The 8,587-nt window shown below is 41.0% G+C and overlaps 1 pseudogene; it reads left to right on the top strand.

The window, feature by feature from the left end:
- The first annotated feature begins 202 nt into the window (after positions 1-202).
- LOC141041261 (pectinesterase/pectinesterase inhibitor PPE8B-like) lies at positions 203-6,948 on the top strand (annotated as a pseudogene).
- The last annotated feature ends 1,639 nt before the right edge of the window (positions 6,949-8,587 follow it).

Genomic DNA, 8,587 nt, shown 5'->3' on the forward strand with positions numbered 1-8,587 from the left:
GGCTGACCAATGGCAAGAGATGGTGGTGGCTGACCATGGGCAAGAGATGGTGGTGGCTGACCATGGGCAAGAGATGGTGGTGGCTGAGGATGACCTAGCGATGGTCGTGCCCGTCCTGCCTGAAGGTGGCCTCGCGATGGTGGTGGTGCCTGACAATGACCACGCACCGGTGGTGGCGCCGGCGATCCCACAGCTGGGCGACATGACCACGCCAATTGTGGTAGAAGATTACATCCCACAGTTGCCTCCACCGCCTCGCCGCTCTTGGCGCATCAGGCTGAGGAAGGAGAAGGAGAAGAACAATGAGAACTGAACTATGTGAAACTTTTGTAATATGGTGTTGGATGAACAATGTGAAACTTTTGTAATATGTAACGATGGAACTATGTGTTGGCTATGTATGTATATATGATGAAACTTGTGTGTTGGATATGATTGTTATATGGATGCTTATTGTATATATATGTGTTGGATATCTCATATGTGAAATAGTGACCTGAGATTAAGAAAAAACGATTTTTTTTTAAAAAAATGTTACTAATGGCGCACTTCCATCTGGTGCGCCACTAGTATACCAGTTACTAATGGCGCACCTTTGGGATACTAATGGCGCACCCGTGGTGCGCCATAGTATACCAGATACTAATGGCGCACCTGTGGTGCGCCATTACTAAAATATTCTAGTGGCGTGGTGCTAGTGGCGCACCAGTAGTGCGCCATTAGTAGGCAAAACTGGTGCGCCACTAGTAAGCCTTTTTCTAGTAGTGTGCGGTAAGAAATGACCACTATACTCTCATAGTCTAAGGAGCAATATCACACATTAACACTCTGTGTTATTACAATTGAATAAAGACGATATTAACTCAATTCATAACAAACAACATTGGGCCGATTCAATATGACCGTTCTTCTAACGTCATAATCTTAATATTGTTTTAGGACTATCGTTACACATAACGACATACTAAGATCCGGAAAACGTGATCACCAAGAACACTTGAGTTAGTCTCAGAGGCAAGACTAGGAACCTTTTTATTTAACTGTTTATCATTCCACACGTGCATATGAGTTTTCCACTGAATCACATATTCCAGGATCATAACAGTTATAGCATAGAATATGAACTCTATAATTATGAATATGAAAATATAATAATACAAATATTATTGCCTCTAGGGCATATTTCCAACACTACGGAGCGACTCGGACCTCTCCCTCTTCTACCGCTGCACCTTCGAGGGCCACCATGACATGTTGTACCCACACACGCTCCACTAGTTCTATCGCGACTATCGTGCCGCCGAAACCGTCGACTTCGTCTTCGGTGCCACCGCGGTCTTCCAGAACTGCCTTCTCCTGGCTCGCGCCCCGCTCCCGGGCTAGAAGAACACCGTCATGTCACAGGGCCGCGTCAACGGCTCCATGAACAGCGGGTTCGACTTTCAGTTCTGCAACATCTCCACGCACGACGGTCTCCTACGTGTGCAGGCCAACCAGACCAACAAAGCCGCCGCCACGCAAACCTTCCTGGGCCGGCTGTGGAAGGCATACTTCGCAAGTGGTGTTCATGCAATGCTATATTGGTATCGTGGTGCGGCCCGAGGGGTGGCTCACAGAGTCGGTCCAAACCATTTTGCGGCCTGAGGCAATGTAAAATAATTATTTTTTGTACTGAACTTTTATACATATTGTAAACTAAGTACACCATATTATAATTTTAGTTAATACATTTTTTACTATTCAGTCACATAAGAATGTTTTCAAATAATATATTGATTATTACACAATTTTAATGTATATGAATGAAAATATTGGTTCTAAAAAATTTAAACTTTATGATTTACCAAATCTCATGTTAAAAAATGCTTCAAATTAATTTTCTAACACTGCATAGCTATATAGTGTATAGACATATATTTGCATATATATGTGTTTGTTCATATATCTTTTAATAGTAGTGAATAACATGATAGATATTTCTAAATCATACATACAAACAAATATTTTAACAGTGGTTTCTAGTATATATTAGGCAACCATATTCATAGAAACTTTTAGAGTATAACAAATGTGACATACAAATTGGGTTCAGTAATAGAATCATCGAAGAACCAAACGTGTTAATTGATTTTGCGCAAGATTTGACTATCTGACATGCTCATCTAGATTCACTTGACTTGATTTGATGCAAATGAGATTTTCTACCCGTTTCTCAAATGAAAACTGTGCACTGGTTTAAACATTCAAATCTTGCTGTCATAAATTCCATTATGATACTAAGACATTCATCATAAAGGAAAACTAACATATTTAAACTCAACTTCGCTACTCAGATTGGTTTGCCTCTGAATGGTATAAACTAACTATTAGTATGTGTTGTGTATTTGTGCTCCTTCGAATTAAGAATCTATTTTATGCATTTAACAATCTTTCAGATGTAATGTATAATTATATAGTGTTTACTAGTTTAATTTATATCGGGGTCCTTCACTCTTGGGGCCTGGGGGAGTCGCCTCTTTTGCTCGGCCTATGTGCCAGCCCTGGTGGCTCAAGTGGGACGAGAACCAACCACGCTCGGCACGCTCTACTACGGGGAATACATAAACACGGGCCCTAGCGTCGGCGCCGGCGGCAAGTTGAGGTTGCCGGGCTGCAACATGAATATGACCCAGGCCGAGGCCAGTAATTTCATCGTGGCGCAGCTCATCGACCGCAACATGTGGCTGCCGGCCATGGGCGTCAGGTTCATGTCTGGACTGCTCGCGTCTTTGATCGATGAGCTGATGAGTCTGTCTACCATGAGAGGGACCCGAGGTGCGACGAGTAGTAGTTACCCGTCATATAAGAAGACTCTAGGCTCGGAAGCAATCTATTTTTCTGGTTTTCTGACCATTTTCTTACGGTTGCTGTAGAAATGATGCGTGTGATGGAGGCTAACAAGACTCTAGGCCCAGAAGCGATCTATTTTTTCTGGGTTTTCTAAACCTTTTTCTACGGTTGTTGTAGAAATGACGCGTGTCATGGGGGTGTTTTGTTCCCTTCGTTTGCCACAATTTACTCCACCGCTTTGACTTCCCCTACTGCTTTGACTCTTTCGTGTTGATTACACGACTGTTTCGTGGGGTTTGATCTTGTGCCTCAATAGTTGCCACGTACTCCCTCCGTCGCTGTGTACGTTTGGTTTTAGACTTTGTCCATAAAAAATGTACTTCTATCTTCTCAATGCACTTTAAAACAGAAAAAATACTTTTCTCGCATCACATAATAATCAAGACCAATAACGTTTTATACATGGTCTTTTTAATGTCTACATTCACTTAGTTCATTGGGGGTTGGGTAATTAAAGAGGAGAGAGATGGTGGCTTGCATCTTTCGAATGCATTTTTTACTCCACTTCATAATTTGTTCTAAAATTTCTATATGTACACTTTTCACCGGACGGAGGAAGTACTGCTTTCTAGGTCAGCTTCCTTCCAGCCAATTTTCTAGGCCTTTCTCCTGCTTCGGACGTGCTTCACTTTTCCTTCTTCTGGACCATATAAGTACGCTTTCCTGGGATCGGTAATTTCGCTGCATCGATTCTTGGGACCTCCTATATGCCGCTTATTGCGGTAAGGAGTCGCAGTTTCGCACAGGAGACGGATCACCTGGGCCGTCCCATTCGTTATCCTTCGCGAATGAAAAATCACAAAAATAAGAGCGCGCTACCAATAGGAATCAAACCCGTGACCTGCTCTAGATGCGTGCGATCCGCTAGCCACCACGACAAGCGAGCTATTCTGAAAGATTTGTAGCACGAGTTTAAAAAAATGCTGACAACGGCGAAAAATAAAACCAATTCATCAAAACCCATAAAATAAAACTTGTGCGCGAGGGATCGAACTCAAGTCCTCCCGCCAGGGAAGCGAGCCCATAGCCATTGTAGCAACTGAGGTTTAGTGCATACAATTTTGTTCGGTATATATGAACTATAATAAGCGGCAGATTAAAACTTGTTTCAAAATTCCAAGTGTAATTTTTTTACCCGCAAAAAAATAAATAAAAGGAAAAGTTTTACGAAACGCAAAATTATTTGGGAACTAAAATCACTCTAAAAATAAATAGTAACAAAAAGTTGAATACGGCAATATTTTCTAAATTATGAACTACTTTTCATAAACGCAAAAATACTTTTGGAAAAACAATAAGAAAATTGAAAGGTGAACATTTTTCGAAAATGTGATCATTTTTAGAAATTCTAAATTTTTTTGAAAACTGTAGCACTTTTCGAATATGCGAACAAATTTGGAAAACATGAAATTTTTTGAATTTCCCAAATATTTTGAATTTGTGAACAAAAATTAAACATGCGAACATATTTTGAATTTGTGAACAAATTTGGAGACATGAACATTTTTTTGAATCTGTGAACAACTTTTGAAAATAAAAATATTTTTTGAATTTGCGAACAAATTTGCAAAATGGGAAGTATTGTTAATATTACAAAACGTTTTTGAATTTATGAACAAATGTTGGAAACATGAACATTTGTTTTTTGAAATCCCAAACATTTTTGAATGTATGAACAAAATTTAAACATGTGAACATTTTTTAAATTTGTGAACAAATTCTTAAAAATGATAACCTTTTTTAAACAAATAGTTTTTGGTTTGTGAACAAAATTTAAAAAGGTGAACAATTTTTGAATTACCGAACATTTTCCGAAACAAAGCGAACAAATTTTGATTTTTTTTTTACTTAATGAAAAAAAATTGAACACATGAACATTTTTTGTAAAATGAGCAAATTTTTAAAATGAGAACTTTTTTCAAAAAATAAAATAAATTTGAGAAAGAGAAACGAAAATGAGCAGAAAATAAAAAAAGAAAGAAAAGGAAAGGAAAAAAGAAATAAAAAACCAAAGAAGTAAAGAAAATAGACAGAAGCAAGGAAAAGGGAGAGAAAAGGAAAAAAAAGAAAAAGAAAGAAAAAAGAAAAGAAAGAGAAAGAGAACAACAAAAAATCTGGTTCGGGAACCTTCTAGAAGTTTCCCAAAATCGTAAAAAACCGACTGGGAACCTCTAGAAGGTTCCCAAAACAGGGAATGCCGAAAACGCTTAAACGGGCCCAGCCAATCTGAGCGATCGCTAGATCGCCTGTGCGAAATAGCGACATCTTGCCGCAGCGCGCTAAGAATAGGGAATTCCTCGATTCTTTGCTTTCGCTTCAGCATGTACCGGGGTTTGCGGTGCAGCTCGCTTGCCATAACCGTGTCTTACAGCCTATGGGCGCTAGCATCTTGGAGTTGTCAAGTGACAAGGAGATATTGATGATCTTCATCCGCTGCCCTGCTCCACTCCCCCTTGCACTGCCCCCTGCTCCACGCCTTCCAAGAGCGGCCACTCCTCCTCCTCCTTGGCCCTTGGAGGTCGCAACCGGGCAAGGTTGTTTCTACTCCTTGCATGGAGAGCCGGCGCGTCACCACGAGCAAAGACAATCACACTAGGAATGTGCAAGAGAAAAGGTTGGATCACAAGAAATCAATTGTTTAAGCAAGAGAAAAGGTTGGATCACGGAGAGCCCCAAGAAAAGGAGCACGAAGACAAGTATTTCACCATGAATCTCTTTAGGCATTTAACGATTGCAACGAGGCAGCGCCAAATCCACGAGGTCTCCGGCGAGATTTACGGCGCTGCCAGACAACCTGCAGACTCCCGCCGGCAACGAGTGGTATAGGTACGGCGAGGCGCCTCGGGACTATGTACAGGACAGGGGATGCTCGCTCGCAATGGGAGAGCCACCGACGAAGGAAGGGGACTCTACACGGAGTCTATAGCAAGTACAGTAAGATGACATAAGCTTAAAATATTATATTTTTGCTTAGTTAGAGGGGTGAGAAGAGGAGGGAAAAGAGAAGCGAGCTCTTGGTTAGTAGCCGGCTACAACACGAGACCCAAGACACTTTGTGAAGTTGTAAGATGGGTCAACTTTTAATAAAGTAGTACATATCTAAAATTTACTATTGTACATGCCGGCTATGTGGTTAGCTCTAAATGCCATGGCAATTCCTTATAGCCAACCGTTGGCTGTATTATTAACCATGCTCTTAGGACGAGGGGAAAAGACAATACATTTACAGTTTTGCTGATCTCAGTCTGACTTAGACTTCGTTATGTCTTAGTTGATGCTATATGCCTTCGATCTTGTACGAAGATTCGTATAAAATTTCTCTTTTCAGTTTTCTTTTTCTTCTTACACACTAAATCACTCGACTAAGACTTGGTTAAGTCTGAGTCGACTAAGACCTAGACACACCTATACATTTATTCAAAAAGTGTCTCACATTATGGGACAGAGGGAGTACTATAGATGAAAGAAGAGAAAAAAATGTTTTTGGTCTCTTAAATTTGAAAAAGTAGACATGTGAGGAGAACGACATTGTGGAGCACCCCTGGAGGCCTTTTTTCAAATTCAAAATTCATACTTTTTCGTTTCAAAAAAAGGGAAAAATTTGTACAAGTACACAAGGATGTGATCTCCATGTGTGTAAAATTTCATAACGGAATAACTTAAAAATGCGACCTGTTTAAAAAGAACAATTTTTTGGATTTTTGGAAATAAATAGTATGATTCGACTCAGACATTTCCGTCTTCTACCGCTGCGCTTTCGAGGGCCACCATGACACGATGTACGCGCACTCGCTCCGTCAGTTCTACCGCGACTGCCACATCGTCGGCACTGTTGACTTCGTCTTCAGTGACGCTGCCGTTGTCTTCGAGAACTGTCACCTCCTGGCCCGCGCCCCGCTCCCGGGCCAGAAGAACTTCGTCACGGGCCAGGGACTCGTCAATGGCTCCAGGAAGAGTGGCTCCGTCTTCCAGTTCTGCAACATCTTCGCGCACGACGACCTCCTACGCGCGCAGGCCAACCAGGCCGGCAATCTTGGTCCAACAAATATTGGACCTTAGTGCGAATTAAATAAATATCAATATTTATACTAAAATTAATACTTATTAATTTATAAGTAAAATTTTTCAAACTCACAATGATTGCTAATTTTAAGATAAATTTATACAATTTTGTAATTAAAATACAATCTCTTAATAAACACACCTTAAAACATGTTTAAATCTATTAAACTTAAATATGATAATAAGAAATGACAAAATTCCATGTCTCCTTTGATTTATTTGCGAATCTTGTTTTAGTGTAGCATATATGTATGTGTTTGGGAGCAACTAGTTAGCGAGCGCTCCTTCGGGAGCCTCGCAACGATCAGCGCCACTTGGCGCGCTCTCAGCCATTCGCCACGTGTCGCGCTCTGGACGCTCCCATCGGATTTTGTTTTTTTATTATTTTCCCGCACGCGTTTTCGGCTTTTTATACGGTTTCCCCCCTTTTTTTTCGACGTTTTGGTTTTCCCCCGTCTTTTTTAGCTTTTCGATCAAAAAAATATTCGAAAAAAAATTTGCTCGAAAAAACGCATTTTCTTTTTTTTCACTTTCGCGAAAGTCACGGTTTTTCTTCCGCAAGAGGCACGGTTGTGCTTTATCAAGAGTCACGGCCGTGCCTTTCGGAAACGAAAAAAAAGAAGCATTTTCTGTTTTTTTTCTTTCGCGAGAGGCACGGTTGTGCTTTCGCGAGAGTCACGGCCATGCCTCTCGGAAAGGGAAAAACAAAACACGTTTTCTGTTTTTTTTCCTTTCGTGAGAGTCACGGTTTTGCTTCCGCGAGAGGCACGGTTGTGCTTACGCGAAAGTCACGGCCGTGCCTCTCGAAAAAGGAAAAAAAAATACGCGTTTTCTGTTTTTTTTCTTTCGCGAGAGTCACGGTTTTGCTTTCGCGAGAGGCACGGTTGTGCTTTCGCTAGAGTCACGGCCGTGCCTCTCGGAAACGGAAAAAAACGTGTTCTCTGTTTTTTTCCTTCCACGAGAGTCACGGTTTTGCTTCCACGAGAGGCACAGTTGTGATTTCGCGAGAGGCACGGGCGTGCCTCTTTCGGAAAGGGGAAAAACCGTGCTCCCGGTTCGGTTTTTTCGCCCGTTTTTTTCGTCCGGTTTTTTTCGTGAAAAAAAAGTTCGTCAAACCTATCAACATGGGATCTACTTTTGAACATCTTGACGCGAGGAATCCAATGGTGAAAACGGTTCGAGATTTGGACGCACGGTTTAAGAGATAAAACGTTTTGAATAAACGGATCTACGAAAAAAGGGAAAACTCCCTGGTTGCGACAAGTGGCGCGCTGCATGGGCGCCACTTGTCGCGACCTGGGAAAGTGGAGTGTTCTTTGCAACGAGTACTCCTTAATTAGTGATTTCGATGTGTTTGTCGTTCTTAATAAGTGTGTGGTATACAAATATATCTTGATAATGGACTTTACAATTAGATATTTGCAAATAGAAAAATCTGGAGTACACTAATGTTTATGAGGAGTTTGCTTCCTAATAATTGGCATATGTTGCTTTATTCATTTTTTGGGTCAAATATGTGGAATACGATATGGCGAAGGCGAGGAATATGAAGATGGTTTTATGTCTTTTTGAACAACTATCAGGGTTGAAAATCAATTTCAATAAGAGTGAATTATTCTGCTTTGGGCGCGCCAAA

Source organism: Aegilops tauschii, chromosome 2 (assembly GCF_002575655.3).
Source record: "Aegilops tauschii subsp. strangulata cultivar AL8/78 chromosome 2, Aet v6.0, whole genome shotgun sequence".
In the NCBI taxonomy this organism is placed as follows: Eukaryota; Viridiplantae; Streptophyta; class Magnoliopsida; order Poales; family Poaceae; genus Aegilops; species Aegilops tauschii.